Source organism: Rhipicephalus sanguineus, chromosome 5, assembly GCF_013339695.2.
Source record: "Rhipicephalus sanguineus isolate Rsan-2018 chromosome 5, BIME_Rsan_1.4, whole genome shotgun sequence".
In the NCBI taxonomy this organism is placed as follows: Eukaryota; Metazoa; Arthropoda; class Arachnida; order Ixodida; family Ixodidae; genus Rhipicephalus; species Rhipicephalus sanguineus.
Genome location: NC_051180.1, coordinates 109960407 through 109980385, shown reverse-complemented (window position 1 = coordinate 109980385; position 19979 = coordinate 109960407). Strand labels below are relative to the sequence as shown.

General features: G+C 44.3%; 1 protein-coding gene across 1 annotated transcript in view; it reads left to right on the top strand.

The window, feature by feature from the left end:
• The first annotated feature begins 18075 nt into the window (after nt 1-18075).
• Nucleotides 18076-19979, top strand: part of LOC119394127 (glycine receptor subunit alpha-2-like) — a 304765-nt gene continuing 302861 nt past the window's right edge. The window contains exon 1 of the mRNA XM_037661378.2: nt 18076-18578. The gene's annotated coding sequence lies outside the window, so the exon portion shown is untranslated. The remainder of the gene's footprint in view (nt 18579-19979) is intronic.

Here is a 19979-nt window from a genome sequence, read left to right as displayed (position 1 = left end):
TTGTGTTTGTTGATACCACTGGTGCGGAGTGCAAATAGGAAAAGGACGCACCGTTTGCTATTCGTTGAAATTATATAGCTAGGCGACTCCCTAGATTTCATTATCGGTTGTCCTGTTGTGTTATAAAAGGGTATCTTGCAACTACGAGGTTAAGTAACGTCATTTGGGCAATACCGAAGGATCTGTTTTTTCTTCCATTCTTGCCTTTTCTTTTGTTGTTTGTATTTGCTTTATGCAATGCAGCAAGTAAAACCAGCAGGTCTAAACTGTGCAATGCTCATTCCAGCTGCAAATAAAGCAACCATTACCAAGGCCCCGGGGTACTCCGGCCGTTATATGCGTTCAAATTGAAAAAGTTGTTGAAGATGTGACAGTTGCATCACCTACACGGCAGCATCACAAAGAAATGCTTCATGTTTCGCAAGGGGAGCTAAAACAGCTCAAGATTAAAATTCTGCAGCAGAGAAATTGTAGACTGACCAAAAAGAGCGAGGCTTGATCCTCAAGCGATAATAAAGGAGATCAAGGATCAAAAGCTCATGTCTGAGTAGAGCAGGGGGACGTCCACTGCAGTCTTCCCCCATACATGAGCAACCCCTCCACAGAGCACGAAAAGACCAGAAACGCACATATCCATGCGAGCTGCAGGCGTTTGCGTTAACGCTGCACTTCTATTCTCCATCAGCTTATGAGTATGTACGCTCAAAGTTTAATCGAGCACTGTCCACTGAGCGCAGTACAGTATAACCTCGTTACAACGAATCTGCTTAAAACAGACATTCGGATACTACAGTCCAATTCATAGCGTTAGGCCAGCCTCCCTATCTGTTCCATTGATTGAGCTTTGTTTACAATGGATTCTGGTACAACGGACATTCGGATATAATTGACTAAAATGTGAGGCCAGCAAGGTGGCCAGGACCCCTTTACAGCGGACTTTTCTACCAAGGGCATTCCTAATTCAATAACTTCTGACTTCAAACATCGCTTGGCATACCTTCGGGACGGGAACAGCACGCCGGATATCGATGTACCGATTTAAGAACGAAGGCCGCCGATCTGTCGGTGATCAGTTATGCCTAGCCGCGCCGACGAAAATGTGGCACGCAGCGCGCTTGGTCCTGCGTTTTGGGGCGCCGATGCGCAAATTTGCTAGCCAGGGGCGCAGCCAGAAATTTTTTCGGGGAGGGTTCAACCATACTTTATGTATGTTCGTGCGTGTGTTTGTATGTGCGCGTGTATATATACGCAAGCAAAACTGAAAAATTTCGGGGGGGGGGGGGATTGAACCCCTTCGACCCCCCCCCCCCCCTGGCTACGCCCCTGTTGCTAGCCACTGCCACCGCTGCTTCGAGCAGTCGCTGCACGGTGAGCTTCCGGGGTTACGCTGCCGAAGCATAAAATGTTTATCCGCGGTTTCGAGGAGCCAGCGGGCGATGTGATTCGTTGCTTGCAACGGAGCACATTGCGGCTTCTTCGCTTTCACATGTCCCCTAGCGCGATGTTCTTGCCCGCAAAGTTCAGATTCGTCTCGTACATGGGCGCTGTGAGCGTAGTTAGGCCTAGCCACAATGTCGAGCAAAAGCTCGGTTGCGATGTGCATGGCCGCGGTGCCCGATGTTTCAAAGTACATCTTGCTCGATCGCGAGTACAAAGAGTTGTCCCCGGATGGTTTTCATCACAAGGTCCGAAGTGCTGATGAGCAGAACCTCTAAACGCGGGTCCGACGAGTCGGTCCGAAACGTGCATCTGCGATGTTCGTGACGAGTGCAGCACGATCGAAGTACAGCGTAATCTGACGATTGAGCTTTCGCTTGAAGCTGCCAAAGTAAAACTTAATTATATTCTAAATGATCGTCGACCCGTGAATACAGAACGAGTGCGAACGCGCAAGTAAGTAGCGCGATTTTCGATAGCCGTGACCTCACGACGCGCAAGCAGCAGATGACGCTCCCGTAACGAGCATCGGATTGGCAGAAGCAGCCAATCGGAGGCCTCGAAAAGAATGTCAAACATTTGCTTTTTGTACGCTTGTTTCTGAATGGATGAGCTAGCTGAAGCGGGGAATTTGAATACGGAGAAATGCTCTTTCCGACGAACCCAGAATGGTGGTGCCCGGTTGCACCGTTGCAGAGCTATATTTTTTTAAAACGCTGGGTTTTTTTTGCGATTTCCGCATTAATTTTCACCACATCGGCAGGCGCAGCAAATTTTTTACAGCACTTCTGTGTAGTTTTCAGAAAAGTGAAGATATTTTGGAATCAAATAGAAAAAGGGCTACAGAAACTGAAAATGCGACTTTTAGAAAATCGTTTTTTTTTTCCACTGCAAGAAAGCCGCGTCCCTCATTAAGAATAAATTCGTCCTTTGACCGCATTTGTGACTCGTAATTCTGTCCGGTTATAACAGACCCATTCAGCGTTTACATAGAAGTCTGTTGTAACAGTACTTGGATTTTACATACTCCCTTTACAACAGACCAAAATCCTCTTCACTATGAAGGTCTGTTGTAATGAGGTTATACTGTATACGAGAACGGTATACAGAATTCCATCAAAGGAAATTCTGGCTTCACAGATGAGTCACTGTCTCGAAAAAGCTAGCCCAGTGCAGCACAAAGACTGTACTGTATTTTGTTGAAAACAAATGAGGAAACGTGTTGAGATTGTGGGCGACTAAGCGGTTAGATATGTGGACTTTGGGACTGGAATGCATGATGACAGACTGCATTTGTATATGCTTGTTGGCTTAAAGGGACTGACAACTCGCCCGAACGTGTGATTAGATCTTGGTAGAAATAAAAAAACCGTGAAATATAGTCACAGATTCCAGCAACCTTTTCACGTTGTGAGTACGATTTATATTTTTAAATCGTGTTTAAAAGTAACAAAAGAACGGTATGTCGTGTAGCCTAGCGGAAGAGCCTTGAAGCTGGATTATGGAGTTGATCACTTTGCTGTACGTAGTCGCGTAGTCCGATGCTGTCATGCGTGCCATAATTAACCCTGAAAATTAGATTATGTATATTTTTATTTATCCCTGCTCTATTTTGTGCCTATTGGTAAGTATAGGTGGCTTCCACTCCAGCAAAATTTGTTTTAACCTCCTTGATTTCATGAAACCTTGAAACCGCTGAGCCTTGTTTATCAGCATGAGCGTAGAAAGTTACTTGGTACAAAAGGTATTCGGAGGGACGCTGGCTTGATTGTTTTCAGTGCCTAACACTGTGCATTTGTTTCCCACAATTCGAATACAGTAAACCCTCGTTAACTCGAACTCTGATAGCTTAGAAATGTGATAAACATTTTCCTGTTGCGGTGTCAACTCCGTGCATTTTGCATCCCTTGCAAGAAAATTATTGCACCTTACTCCGAGTATCCCGTAACATCAACTGCAAGAGGACTGGGGAAATGCCGACACCCAAAGAATTCCATACTCTGGGTGCAACATTGGCGTCACCAAATTGGAAAAAAAAAAAAATTCTACGGCCACGGTGAGTTGCTGTTAATAGTGTCAATTTCCTAGGCGTGTGCCTGGTAGGTGAACCAGGTTGCGAAATATCTCACGAGCAGGAGAAGCTTTGACTTTGCTATTAACTCTTACCTTTCCATTCTCATTCTTTACTTCGGGAGTCTTCGTACTTCTTGCCGCACCAGCCCAGGTGATGTCACAGAGAGCAGCAAGCAGCAGCATTATTAGCCATTGTTGCTTTCCCATAAATGATAAAATGGCACTTGAACTTCAGCTAAATTTTTGTATTTCTTCCAAAGGGAGGCGTTTTTCATTCCTCACTTCATAATTTTCACAGCACCTTCCACCCTGCTGCGAACTGGATTCCTAATTATTCGAACAGTGTCAGACTTGTACTTTGTTGGTTACACGTAGCCGATTACTTGCAATCAATTTTTCTAATTGATCAATTACTTTTTCTGTAACCGGTTACATGTAACCGTAGTTCACTTGCAAGACAAGCTTGTAAGAGGAGATGCCACTTTTAGAACTTGTATTTGGCACAAACAACAGTAGCGTGCTTGTAGCCGTGGAATGCGGCAGCTCGATGAATGTGCAAGTTTCAATAGGCAAACCTGAGTGCTCTGTATTTGTTTTCTCGTCTTAAGGGCAGGTTACATAGCTTGTGTTGTTGGCGACACATTAGTCAGCTCGGTATGGTTTCGTTTTTTTGTTTTCATTTGATAGCGCCCGACCTCTGTTCTACAAATTTGCCATCTGTTCCATGGAGTTTGCAACGTTAGTGAAAGTTCATCATGTCACGGAAGGATGTCACACAGAGACTACGTACGTGCAACCCCTGATGCTACACAAGCATTGCTGCACGTTTTGTGAGAAACCGCTAAGAGGCACTGCGTGACTGCAGCTGTACTTTTGTCTCTTTTTTTTACGAGCTCTTCGTGCATGTGTTTGAGGCTTATTTGTGCCTTAAAGACCTGCACAAGCAACTAAATGGTTGCGAGACTCTGCTCTTGGGTGAGAGGTCCTTGTTACTGTGACACTGGAATTGTGGGGTTTTTCTTAGTGTGAGCTGTTCCACTTGATGCAAGATCATGTCGTAAATGATTCTTCTGTTGTGAGTAGGCAATGAAATGCTTGGGACATTAAATCGGAACAAAAGCAGTGTAGGAATAATCTATTACTTTTTACTAATTCATCAGTTAATTTCATGAGGCAGTAATTGGCAGCTGTAGTCAAGTACATTTCTGACTGATGTACAGTCACAACTCGACCTAACGAAACCAGATTTTACAAAGTTCCTGATCCTTTAGTGGGGCGTAAAGTTGCATCATTCATGGACATCTGCTAAAGGCATGATATCTGTACTTTTCTGTAGCCAAGGTTAGGTTTTTTTAATAAGATTGTTCAGCATCGTTACATTGCGGAAATTAGTGGAACTGGTTTTTTGCATGTCTGGTGGTGGTTATGTGCTCCTTGAATGAAAAGCTTCCAGTCTCTTATTGAGGATGAATCACCGGATTCTTGTACAACCAGGAACGCTCTTGCCCATAGTTACCTTACACATCTGGTTCCGGCTCGTGCAAAATGAAGTTATTGCGAACCTGAAAACATTGAGCTTCTGCGATAGAATTTTATGGCTCCAAGTTCCACTTTTGAAAGGTTAAACGCAGTCTCTGTGTGACCAGCAGGTGTATTCTTGCAATTTCGCTTCTCTTAAAACAGATCTATATTCTTAAACATTTGTTTCTTACAAGTTTGGGTTCACTTGGCGTTACTGTACAAAGTCTTATTTCTCAACGCCGAAATCATAGCATTCCCTCCCACTCTAATAGCTGCAGTGTTTGTCTGTCAGCAACAACACAAAAGACGTTTACCTACTACACAGTGCACTCAGCTGAAAGTGATAAGAAACAAATTTTGCTTTAAAGAGTACTAATTTGGGCTCAGCCAAACCTTGCAGTCGTATGCAACAAGGAGAGTTTACAAGCGGAGCGTAAGGCTGCCACTTTCTCGAGCGGCCTCTCTTCATACTGAGGCTCGTCCTCACTCTCTTCAGAGAGCTGGCGGCTATCAGGTTTCATCATATAGCTTATTGCTGCTATTGGCCGATAGCTGACATAAACCAAGAGAAGCATTTGGATCAGATGTGCTTCTTGCCACGAGGTGTCGCCATGTGCCAGTGTCGCACTCTATACTGTTCTGAAATTGCACAGTAGCAACACTAGCACACACCACAATCACACTGAGGGAGAGCGATCACATTTCATGACGCATGCTGACGTTCATGACGTAGATTTTTGCCCTTTTGGCATGCCCCTCTATACAGCTTCCATTGTGCCCTTCAAGACAAAAGAAGAAAGTGCTTGAAGCGTGCAACAAATCCCTGTAACTTCGCTTGTTCTTGATAGATACGAAAAATTTGTGCGGCAATTGATTCATGAGGCAGTACACTCCGATACTGCAGCAATTCAATAACTTGTAAAAGTGATTGAGGACCCCTCTAAAGACTAACCCATTCTTGAATGCCCCTGCTTTGTCCGGGAAACCACATCACCAGAACTGTTTAGATTTACCAAAAGACTTAGGCCAACTATTTCATTGAGGCAACAGAGTAATATGTGCCATGGCGAATGCACTAGCTCCTCATACACAGAGGGTTGAGGTTTGGATCCTGTGGATGTCATGAAAATTGTGAATTTTTAAAAATATCCTCCATTAGGTGCCCTTCCTTCTTGAGATTCTAAATTCCAGTTTTATTCCTTACCTCTCTCAGCTGGTTGACATTCATTGAATTGTCTGCAGCCAGGCCAAGACTTTCTTGGCCTGGCCTTTCTTGTCTGACTTTCGGAGTGGAAGAGCTTCCAGTGGGACACGTTTCTGAATATTAGGTTACGACAAAAAGAAGTGACATTGGTTAATGCTATGTGTCCATAGCAGTTGGTTGCGTGCCTGTCACCATGAGTATGACGTTAAATGGACCTTCTAATGACACCTGTAGAGGGGAAACGTCTCTTGGACAGTCGGTACAACACATTACCCAATTCTCACTTTTAAAATTTTGTCATTGGCATCACCTTCTGTTGGCTGTACACAGTGCTCCTCTGTATGACTCGGCACCATTCAGACTTTGCTTTTCTTCTTTTTGACCTGCCTGACCTCTGGCTTGCCCAGATATGAAAAGTGCATTGTCATTTTATATCTGTGCCTTAGATATACATTATTAGGCATATTGGGTTATTCTGGGAGGAAAGAACTGCAGTTTCATGCAATTGAAACAGATAAGGATGGTATCTTCAGGTATCACATTTCTCAAAGTAAAAGAATACATATTAATTTTCATCTGTACTTTTAGACATTGTAGTAGAGCTTTTCTTCTCAGTGACGCTGTTTGCAGAATGGAGAGACTTTACAGAATTCTTGCCACAAGCCTTGTATGGCAAATTGCACACCTGGCAGGTGTGTTGAATTGACTTACCAAACAATATTGCAGGAAATGTCACCTGCAATGTACATTGACCTCCTCTAAAGTGCTGTAACGGATCCATAGAAGACCAAACTGTGAAATAACCCAAATTATTGAATGTGCTTATACATTGCTTATGACTGGAAATCGCTGCAAGGAGCGCTTAGGAGGAGAAACATTCTTCCGTCCCCATACACATCACCTTGCTAGTACTGTAGTCAACTTGAGGGTACATTGAATGCTGCTTTCAACTAGTGTCTCAAAACTAGTGCTATGATTGCCTAGTGACTGAATGAGTGAGCTTGCTTGCATTCCATATTCCAAAGTGCCATACTGTGTCACTAGATGTCACTGATGTCTTGTTTTTTTTTTGCCACTTGCTGTCTGGTTGCTCGTTTGAGCTGCTACTAATGAGTCTCTCCTCCTAAGTGCTTTCCTTCTGCTGGAGATGTGTGCAGGTGTTAGGAATTCCATCACTTGTATCAGTATGTTGTCAGAGCTTCTTGGCCGTGGTGTATGTGCTGTCTTGTTTGCAGTGTTGTAACAACTCTTGCATAGTGCAGAATTTAAAAAAGCTGTTGTGTCATTTATTTGTCCAAGTTGTACAGATACGCTGCCATACAGCTCTTACAAAACAAAACACATCTTCTTTTTTTGTGGTAGGGTTTTACTAACTTAATCTGCAGCACAGTTCGCAAAGTGTGCTGTATCATCTCAGCATCGGAGTGTTACCGATGCAAGCGGTCATCACTGATTCAATGTTTATAGCAACTGTTCTTGCTTTTAGATTTGCTGAAGGGTTTTTTTTTGCTTTTCATGATAACAGGAGTATGGCCTACTATTATACAGTGGAGTCTTGTAGCACAGTGTTTTAACCGTGGCAAACATTTTCAAAATGAATATATAACAATGCAAATGTGTTTTCAAGGAGCACTTGATGATGTTGTAGTAGCAGGCTTGCGGACCTAGAGAACTCTGCATCTGACATTACATTTATGCTAACAGCGCTACCTGATGACAGGTAGCAATGTTCTTGATTGGCCTGTGTCATGTTATGCCAGTTGGAAGCTGTACGTTTTTGTGCGTTCACATTTATTTCCTGGCAGTGCTGTCATTTTTTCATTACATTTTTTTAGAATGTAACACTGGGTGTTTTGACGCTTTCATTTTCTTTGAAAGCATTCTGAAATGGTACAAAAACATTTTCATTTTCTTGTGCGAAACTCATTTGTAGTACTATTTGTCAGTGTAAGGAGGGGGGGGATGCCACTGACATTTTGTGCGCAGTCAAGAATACATAGCATTTCTTCATTTTAGGACAAAAAAAAAATATGTACTAAGGAGAATAAGAAAAGAGCATGCAGCTTCAATTATTCACCTAAGCTCTCTAAACGTTCAACGGAACTTCTTGATTTTGCCAAGCCTGATGTACTGTTTTGCCCAGATTGCCTCACTGTTACCTTGTTGTGTCGAATCACTGGTGTCGTTAGTTATGGTGATGCTTTGCTTATTATTCCCACTTTCAATGCATTCAGCACTTTTCTCAACAGCTGCACTCTCCTGTTTCCCCACATTTCTTTGCTAGTATTACAGTAGGCTCTTGATAATTCAAATCCGAGGGGACCCCGGGGTTTTGTTTGAATTATCAGACGTTCTCATAAATATGACTTGGGGCAGAATACCAACCTGTGTTGTAATGAAACATTCATGTATACACACCTGCCAACGGAGGGACCTCGAAATTACAGCGCTGAGTGACCGCCAGTAAAGATTTGAGGCGTCTGCGATCATACTGGTACTCACTGTTATACGGTGCGTGCACGTGTGTGTAGTTGAAGGACGAAATGTGTTGTGTCCTGCGACAGCTGATAGCCTCTTCCTAATCTTAGCATGCTTTTTCGCAGAACACCGGTGTACTGCGGCGAAAGTAACGTACGTGTTCCGCACACGATTTCTGGCGTGCGTGGTTGACTAGCTTGGCCGCTTTGATACATGCAGGGAGGCAATTGGCTTCATTTGCGACAGTTAGTGATATAAGAACATAAATGTTCAGCTAGAAGCAACCAAGGAGGTTTGGAAAGGACAAATGCGGCAGGTTTTTCTCAGCATGTACAAGCAAAACGTATGACAAGGTTAATTCATTGGAGCATTTTGAATTAAGCGGCTTTCAAATGTATTGAAAACATTGCGGGCCGACGAAAAATTTGAATTAACCGAAAGTTTGGATTATCGAGAGTCTACTATTCTTGCAGAATATATTCAGTCTGCTTCCTCTAATGCAAATGAAGGGTTCATGTCTCTGTGTGTTCTGCTGAGCTGTTAACTGGCCTCCAATGTGGTATGGCTAGTTGACTTGGATCCTTGGTCGAAGTGTCGCGATGTAGTTATGTCTAGCGTGTTGTGGTGGCCAATGGTTTCTGCATATCATTGCTAAAGTGTTCTGGTGTAGGGCTGCAATATTGTGTGGGAGAGGAAAAAGAAGAAAGCATACAAATAGTACTACTTAACGGTATCTGTGTCACACTTGTGGTTTATGGCATTCCCAATAGATGGCACCCCTCTGTTTTTTGCTTTTAGATCACTGGGTCCGTGACACTGTCCTCATGTGAAGAAGGGGCTTTAGGTGCAAGGGAAGTGCTGATAAAGGAAAGACTGATGAAGTTTTGACTGTGGGTGATCATATGTAGCATTTTGGAGGGATGCTGACTGATTGTGCAGTGGATTGTACTTAGAAGTGGAGAGGGAACATGAAAAGAAGAAATGCGGTGTTCTGTAGAACTGATCATCACAAGATGAAAGCGACTGCAAGCAGACTGCAGCAGGAGCCTACAAAGTATTGTATATATGCCTTTTCATTCTTTAAGTATAGGTTTGAGTTATGCAGTCATTTCCTCTATTTGAAATCGTTACTTCTTTCAGCTTTCTACCGCAATCGCAGTTTTCAATTACTTAGGCAGCTGAGAGCCTTTCCTTTTTTTTTATAAAGGCTTTGTGCAATAAGGTAAACGTTTTAACTGTTTAGTTCATCGTGGTCAGGAATAACTGTTGGGGCCTACTGGGCCTACAGAGAAGTTGTTTCTGTTATGTTTTGTTTCTTTTTCCTGCGTTTGCATAATTCTTTTTTTTTTTCGCAGTTTGCCTCAATCTCTGTTCTGATCATTTGTCGGGGCTGAATTTCATTTGTCTTGTGTCATTTCATGTTGGGGGTATCATTTGAAAAACTTCATGGTGCCTGATGGATGTGCTGGTATTAGAGCTTCTGTTTTTCTTATGCTCATCTATCTAGCTTTGTTGTGGTTTCTTTCACTCTCTCACTCTTTTTTTTACTTCTGTGCCAGTGGCGATCTTGGATCTTTAACATCTTCGACATTTTTCATAAACAAGCTTTTAATTGCTTAGTTGTAGTTGTACGTGGTGTTGTTCACTTCGCCAATGTGACACTGAGGAAAGCGTGTCTTTTACTTACTCCAGAAGTGCTGGGTTGCCGCCTTGTCACTTGCTTTTTCTCCTTTTATTGTTTGTTCATCATCCGTGTCCGTTGCTTTTTGTCGTGTCTGCTGTACGTCCAGTTGAAGAGGGTCAGTTTTATGGTCAGTCATATTGAGATGATAAAAAAGATAAGACATCTTCATTCATGTTGACCTGCATTGTTCATGTTTTGTGCACTCGGGTGCAGAGATGTAGTTTGTCACAGCGTTTGTACAGAGAGCTCTATTTTTTCCAAGACGGAATAATAAAAGAGTCTAGGCACGCGCACTGCGTGGTGGTGGTCTTCTTGTGAACTTGAACTTGCGAACAGTGCGAGTTCCGACAACCACAAACCACATTGCTTCGCCGCAACGGCGAAGCAATGAATGCGATAGCAACAAATTGGAATGTAACGCGAAGAACGGAACCAAGCTCAAAATTTCCAGCGCGTCGCTCAAACGCAAAGGACGCACGAAAAGAACACACACAGGACGAGCGCGAACTATCATGCGTCACAGCTCGACACTTGAAGCGCGCTGCTCAAACATAAAGCAGGACGCACGAAACGAATGAACAGGTACACACAGGACGAGCGCGAACTAACTGTCACAGTTGTTACTTATTTCTGTTTGAACAGCGCGCTCCTTTCGCAAACGCGGCCGCTGCAGCGAGCGAAGTGACCTTCGTACGCTCTGGGACTTCAGCGCGGACATCGCGGGGAAAGCACAAGACAGACAACCCCCAGCTCTGCCCCCCCCCCCCCGCCCGCCCCCTTCTTTCCTCGATATAAACGCACGAATGCGACCACCCTTACAAAAATAAATTTAGACAGCCTATAGACTGCCTACACACATTTTTGTTAGGGTGCGCCCTGTAGGGCGAAGAGCAACGTCGTTCGTAGGAGCGGGGCGACGACCTTTAAAGCGCGCTGCGCGCCATCTGTCTGGTCAGTAAGAAAGCACGCTGAAGTAAATGGTGTATATAAATACTACGCGAGCAGACAGCGGAAGGGCAAGGTTCTCCCTGCGCAAATAGAACAAGCGAGCGAGGTGGCCGACGCCTTTAAGTGCGCCCGTTGCGCTCCTAGCGCGATCTCGCTGGTAATGAGGAAACGCTTATTAGCGCCTGCCGTCTCCGAGTACTACGGTAAAGGGTGTGTATATAATGTTCGCCGTTAGCCACCTGAACGATTTTCACTTTGTATAGTGGATAGAGCCACGCGCTGCTGATCGAGAAGTCGCTGGTTCGATTCCGCGCTTCGGAAGCTTCTTCCGGAATTTTTCTTTGGGACTTTTATATATCGATACATACTTATACATATACGCAGCATGACGGCGGCGACGGCAAAAACCAGCCGAGATTGTCGATATAATTGCTATCGCAATAAAAGGTAAATATGCTACACGCTCAGATAATTGACCAAATGTTGCAAAACACGCACCGCACCTTTGCGATAGTGAATTCTTGCTGAGTGTTCAGATCATAGAGACAGGAAAAGGAAAAGGCGGGAAGGTTAACAAAGGGATTGCTTGCTTGGCTGTCCTTCACTTGGGAAAGGATAGTATGCATAAGAAAAAAAAATGGCAAGAAAAACAACTTAGTCCGATATAATGGGGAATCATAGAACACACGCTAACATCTTGCAAGCATTTGTAAGGTCCGCTTGCTTTTAAAGGGGCCCTGCAACACCTTCTGAACATAGTAAAAAAAAAAGCGTTGCCGCTGTGTAGTCAAGGGTCCTGCGTACGTGTGATTAAAATGTTTTTTCATCGCATGTAGCACGGAACTAACAATATCGTCACCAACTTTTTTTGCCAAAAATCGTTTGCTACGTCATTCGCAATGCCGTGACCAGCTACGCAGCATGCGGGCTCGACATGTATTGGCTGATTTCACGAGCGGCTCACCGGCGGATGATCTTCGTGTAAGTACCGCGACCAACACGGGCTCCCGCCGCGGGCCCGCGCTGCTCATGTATGAACTGGAAGTAGTGGCCAACACGTTCAAGGGGTAAAAAAAGACTCAGGGCCATGACGTGCGTGACATAACCTGTGAAGCTTCCAGCGCGCTCGGGGTGACGAAAGGAGACAAAAACCGCTCGCTTATAAGTAGGCGAGCCTAGTGCTAGCACTTGACCGATTAAAAAAAAACTTACAGGGTCCCTCATGCGCTCGCCTAAGACGACTCGAAGGCGAAAGCCATCTTCTTTTGAGTCGCTGTATTGATCCTCCCCGTCCACGAAATCTTTCTGCACCTCATCTCGTTTTGCACTGCCTCCGCGATTGGCCCACGTTTTTCGAAGCGACATCACGTGATGACGTCACAAAGTCATCACGTGATGTCGCAATATTCATGCATGACGTCATAGTGACGGCATCACGTGATGGGGGATTTTTTGTTATCACTCGTGTAGTCGCCGACGGTCAATTTTCGCGTTTGATGTGGCATCTAAGGCTTTCGCCATTAAAGCGGTTCAGTATAACAGACAATTGGGCGAGTTGGTTAGGATTCATCTTTAAAACAGCGCAGGCAACAAAAGGGCGAAGGAAGACTAAACGGGACAGCGCCCGTCCCGTTTGGTCTTCCTTCGTCCTTGTGTCGCTTGCACTGTTTTTACGATAAGCGGTTCATTCGTGTATCTCGGACGACTTGCCATTTTTTCTTGACCAGATCTGCTTCGACAGGCATTAATTTGATTCATATTTCATCACTTATTCGTCGCGGTTAGTTTTAGTCTGACGTGACAAAGTGAATACCTTTGCTGCTGTGCGGCGCGCTCGGTTCAGATGTAACCTGGATCGGGCAAATGATGGACATCTCAAATCGCGCATGATTTTTGGATTTCTAAAAAAAGATATGTATGCCGTAAACTGTAACAGCCTACAACTTTCCCATATAAGCAATTTGTCGCAGCCTTCCTACAAGCCACTGGACTGGGTGCGCGGCTATAGCACTGCGACATTTTGACGGGACTGTACATACTCACATCCCTTACCATCGTCATCCATCACTCTTTTTTCTCCCCTTTCCCCACCCCCGGTGTAGAGTAGCAGGCTAGAGCATACTATCGCTCAGGCCGACTGTGACTTTCTATAAATAAACCTCTCTCTCTCTTCCTCAAGTTGATAAAAAAAAGTTTATTAACAAACTTTTGTTGATTAATGTCCTCAAAATGACTTTAGCAGCAGCAACGTATTTCCGCTCAGCGTAGAGTAAGACGATAGGTGCGTTACTGTGATAGCAATAAAAAAATTTATTGTCTGTAAAAAGGACAATCTGTATATTATGTGCCAAATGTGGGATTCGCGGCGGCTTCGCTAAGTGGCGCAGCTTGTTCACAAGGAAGATGAAGAGTCTATTGGTGATCAAGGTCAATGATAAAAAAGAGCAACCTATATTAAATACCTGGTAAGTGAGACATGCGCTCTGAAGTCGGCGCGGGAAAACGAATGTGTGGTAGATTGAACACAACGGGCGTCCTTGGCAATTTTGTCTGACATGACGTTTCCTATGACTTGACGGTGTTCAAGTAACCACTGCAGAGTAATTTTGGGACATGAATTCCCAGGCTGGCAACCCCAACTCCACCATCCTCGAAATAGAAAAAAAATCACAGCATATCCACGGAGTGAATGATGATGAGTGGGCGAAGCTGCGGAGGTTCATCGGTAAACCGTGAATCTTCCGTGAATTCTGCCCAGTACATCATCACCGACGTGAGATCGGGCGCGTTTATACTAAAGGTTCGATGAGTTATGACGACTTGCAGCTCACTTTAATTTTACATGTACGCTGTGAATTTTCATTGTTTAGAAAACCATTGCTTTAGAAAACATCTGGCGTCTTTCGTTAAGCAGCTGGCGTCTTTTCGTTTTGCTTTAGAAACATCTGGCGTTCTTTCGTTTTGCTTTTACAAAACATCTGGCGTCTTTCATTGGTTTATTTCATCAATCAACGGCGTTTTGAACAAAATTTTTATTGTTTAATCACGCACAGGAGAAATCTCACCAGGCACTACCTTGGAGGTAAACAGTGGCTGCTAATGGGAATGAGAGACAGAAGTCGGCTTTTAGCTAACACTTACACTTCTACTTCTACTAACGTTTCCTACTGGAACATGCCAATGGCTGCTAATGGGGAATGAGAGACAGAAGAATTCGGCTTTTAGTTAACGCGCACGCTGCGAATTTTTTATTGTTCAACAACGCACAGGAAAAATCTCCCACCGGCACCACCTTGGAGGTCAGAGCGTAAGACTGGTTACGCACTACGACTACTACGACTACGAGGGACGAACGGGTGCCGCCTTAAGGAGCTTTGCCCCTAAAAGAAAAGCTCGTTAAAGTTGGCTTTTTCACATTAAGACTCTTTCTGCGGAGAAGCACGCTTTAAAGGCTCAACATGCACAACAGAACAGGCTTCTTGTGGCATTCTTCCGCACTGTTGGAAGCGTTTATGAGGACACTAAACAAGCGAGCCACTTCTTGGCTATCTATCTATCTATCTATCTATCTATCTATCTATCTATCTATCTATCTATCTATCTATCTATCTATCTATCTATCTATCTATCTATCTATCTATCTATCTATCTATCTATCTATCTATCTATCTATCTATCTATCTATCTATCTATCTATCTATCTATCTATCTATCTATCTATGTATGTATGTATGTATGTATGTATGTATGTATGTATGTATGTATGTATGTATGTATGTATGTATGTATGTATGTATGTATGTATGTATGTATGTATGTATGTATGTATGTATGTATGTTTTGGTGCTCTCGTAGTCTTTTCATTAACTTGCTATATATGAGAATTCACACATGACGTGACATGAACGTGTTACATACATGAATGACATTTATAACGTGAGTGTCATTGCATTCATACATTTTCTGTCATAAAATGAGCAGCAAAATGACATGATGCCGCAGTGGTCGTTTCTTTAACTGGGATATCATAAGATGTGTGGCATGCATGCCCAACGTAACTAAATGGCATGATAAAGATGCCGTGAAATGAACAGTATAAATGTCGACATGGTCTCATGTCGACATGGCCTTTCTTTTAACCAAGTATAAGGACATACCTACATAGCTAACATACCATGAATAACATGTCATGACATGTATGACATGTTATGCACGTCGTGGCGTGAATGTTGTGACATTCGAGTAACGCACACCGTGACTAACATGTCATGACTTGCTATAAAGAGTGCATTCAAGACACAATATGAATAATCTATCAAGGGTATGACTTGAATTCCCACATGAATTCATATGGCATATACATATGATGACATGATATCCTGGCATGTGCTTTCTGCTGCGTAATATATATATATATATATATATATATATATATATATATATATATATACATTTCATGGCATGCATATTGAATGTGTGTATTGGCATGAATGGCGTAAATTACACGATCTCACGTTTATGCTACCGTTGGGGCACTACCTTGTCGTCATTCGACTTTCGTCCTCTTATTTAGGTTGTGGCTCTGCCGGCGTCCCTTGGCATTGCGTCTGTCGGCATATTGTTCGTCGCCAAGAGGTGCCGAAATCTGGCACGTCCAGACCTTTCTCCGGGAATATTATCTTCATTTTCCATGATCTACAACAGAGGCGTAGACATAATTTTTTTCGGAAGAGGGCGGGCGAGGGGGGTTTATGTTGGTTCGTGCGTGTGTTTGTATGTGTGCGTGTATATATACACATGCAAAACTGAAGATTTGGGGGGAGGGGTGGGGTTGACCCCCCTCCTCCCCTCCTACGGTAGTGATCTGCAACGTCAGCTGACTTCGAATGAAAATAATTGTTACATGGTGCGGTTCCTGCAGTGCGTCTTTCGTGTATCGGGCGTAATCAAGTGACGTCAGCTTACGCCATTTTGCTGTACGATTCGGAGCTCCCACTGTGCTTTGGAGACACGCAGACCGAAATTTATCGTAACATTTACAAGTGATTTTTACACAGCAGATTGGCGGCTTCGATGACGTCAGTGTAATACCTGTAGCTGAAAGCAAAGTTAGAAGGCAGAACATTGATTTGTCTAGGATTTGTCGTGGTGGCATCGCCGCTAGGTGGCCGCCAGCCCTTGGGCTACGGCCACTTCCTCAGCTCCTACGACAACGGAGATCTGGATCTCAGAACACCTACTCGACGCTATGAAAAAGAAACTTAGCATTGACAGAGCCACAGTGGCGGCGGCGGTGGCTCGCTGCCAGTCGCGTAATGATAAAATCCGCTGTTGCGCGCTAGCCGGCTTCGGCACTGCATTCGTCACTCATGTTTTGCCAAAATTGCCGATCGTTTGGAGAGACAGCTCTGCTCAACGCGTGTTTACGTACCCTAATGCGTGCAGCAGCGAAACTTTCGGTCACCGTCTCATGTGGGAGAGTCACATGACCTGATCAGAAACGACACGTATGATGTCGTACCGCCGCCAAAACTTGAACGAAAGTGAATGGGGCTGCCTTGCGCTGCGTAAGTATCTATATTTTGTTAGTAGTGTCAGTGGCCGGCCCGTGTCACTGGGAGGGCCAGTAACCTACGCCGTGCCTCTTCGCGGATCTTACTATTTTTCGAGCATCGCTATTGCCAGAACCAGAGTCCACAGTGACGTGCTACTCTACCAGTGATGTCACCTATCAGCGACGTACTCTATCAGTGAAGTTCCGCTGCTGCGCTCTTTAGGGCATAGATATAGGCGTGCGCACGAATAGGGCAAAGGGGGGGGGGGGTCTATCGCCTGAAGGGGGGCACCAGTTCTGCCCAATACGTTAACTCAGTCGGACCTTTCACGTCATTCTTTAATGCGCAGGGTTGTGGCTACGCGTGCTTTTTGACAATAATGGCGACCTAGGACCCTTGATGGTGAAATCAAAGAACAGTTTACTTCCTACCTTTAGCCCTGGAAAGGCGGGGCCTATGGCACACCTTTGTGAGAAGCACGCCATCACTCCATTTTTAGTTTTGGATCCATGGTGGAGCTTGTTCTTTTTTTCTTCGGACTCGAAGAACAGGGGGGGGGGGGCGCTACAGTGAGACTTGACCTCTCCCCCCCCCCCCCTGGAGAACCCTGCACACGCTTATGGGTGTAGAATTTCATAAAAGTACACTAGAGGAAAAACTGGCGCTAGTATCTACGGGACCTGCAGCGCATGGCGCTTCAACAAGCATGTGTATGATGGCTAGTACACGGATTCGTCTAAGCTTCGTTCTTTCGGTTCCGTGTGGCCTGCAGCGCCGCTTTGTCGCAATACGAAGTTCAGCAAATTTTCAGCAGTCCCACCTGACCAACTTGACCCCGCTAGGCTCGGCTATTCAAATCACCTCACGAGGTTCACAACGAGCCCTTCTTTTATCCGAAACAGAAGCCAAAACACAACAATAGACAAAGCCACAAGTGCGAAGTCGCAAGCTGAATACTATAGGCAAATCCGTGTACTACCCGTCATTACGATGGCGGCTGAAGGACCACAGCGCTACAGTTCCTTCTAGCAAATATTGTAGGAAGCGCAATGCCTTAGGGCACAGAAACGCGCTAGCACAGCTCTACCTGTGCTGCTGCGCATAACAGCAATATGACGTGTCTGCTGCTGCGCATGCTCACACCCAAATGGTCGGCTGCGTGTAGTCACAAAGACAGTGACAACTCGGAAGCGTACGCGCAAGATGGAGGCATGTTATTATCAACACCAAGGAAATGTAGGTGGGACGACCGAAAATCAACGTGCTTATAATTTTGTCCTCATCTTTGTGAGCGCTGCATGAAGTGAGTTAACGATGCGCGCTTGCTTTGTTACTTGCCGAAAAGAGAGCGTCTGTAAAATTCTACGGCCACGCACAGATCATTTTTACCAGCGCTAGATTGCTTCCAGCATTCAGAAATGAATGACTAATTGTGGTCCCGCATACTCTTTTTAACGTTGATAGTTGCGTTCTATTTCTACTAGCAGTGCTAGGAACTCCGTGTTGAAACAGTGGATTGCGACGCCTCTACACAAGAGACTATACGCCCATAATTTGCAAGTGCTCGGTCTGTGCCGTCTACCTGGAAGCCGCAACGTCGAACATTTACTGCGAGCTGAAGTGAACAACAATCCTCGAGCGAGAACCTTCGAACAACGTGGCACTTCAACGGCGATATGTGAGTTGTAAGGCTGAATGTCTCTGGTGAAAGCGATTTTTGTGAAGGAAACAGTTTCCTGAATCCTGCAATATTGGATTGGTTAACTTGAAGTTAAGTTTACATTTGGCAGTATTAGAGAACTAGGCTTTGTATCCCTTCATTTTGTCAGACAAAATGTGCAACTTCTGAATCAGTTTGTTGACACTAAATGATTCGATTTTAAATTTAAACCGTGGCGAACGCACAAACTCAATGTGAGTGTGTGTTTGCCACTTTCTCGCATATTTTAAATGCGAAGCATTTCTTAGCGAATCTCTGGCACTTTGAGCGTTTCTATCTACGTATCTATCTATCTAGCCGCCTACGTCTCGGTGCTCTCATGATCGCCTCTTAAACTTGGTGTAGACCAAAATTTGCATAGGAGGTTAAGAGAATTTGACGAATATGATTGCCGGGTCATGACATGAATGACGTTAAAATCCTGTCGTGTACGTCTTCAAACCCTTTCCACTAGACACGTGTGGCAAATACCCGTTTACCACGGGCCGCGGTGTACGGGTATGCGCCACGGGTGATTGACAGTTTATATCTACCCAGGAGCGGCTAGAACAGACATTGGTAACTTAAATGCTAGAGCGTTAAGGAAAACTAACATCGGCAGCGTTGACTGAACGAATGGAAAGAATTAAAATTAGGATCCCAGCAGGAATCGAACCCAAGCATTCTGCGTGGCAATCGGGTATTCTACCGCTGAGCCACGCCAGGTCTATAAACTGGTTTGGAAAAACAGCCTACGCAGGCGTATTATCGGTGCAACGTCAATTGTGGTTGTGGTGCTGGCTATCTAATTTTACTAGAAAGCAATAAACACTACATGATACTCCTACGATGTGTACTCCTACGATACAGCCGTCATATCAGAATAACGTCTGTAGTTTCAGTCTTGGCTCCGCTTTTATAGCAGTCTAATAAACATGACGTTTGTATTCCTATGATTCAGCACCAGGGTGTCGGAACGAAATGTTTTTCGTTTCGGTTTTAGTTTCGTTCCACCGCAAAAAGTTCCGTTCCGTTTCTGTTCCGGAACGAAAAAATAATGTTCCGTAACGGTTCGTAACGTTTTTTTTATGGAAAAATTTGAAGCTAAAGTAATCATAAAAAAAACATTTGATTTGTGATGTAGTTACTTGCCTTCCTCCTAAGAAAGCGGGACAAGGGTAAAACATGTTCTTCAGAGGAGCGGAAGTAACTGTACATATGAATTCCTACCAACTAGCACAAACCAGTATACCCTTCAAAGTCATAGTATTTATTTTTTCCAAATTCAATCACGATTTTTAGTGGGCTCAGTGCTTTGTGTCAAGGGAGTGAGCACGATCTCAGAAGCAGCACGTCACTGAGTGCACTCTGTGATGTGCG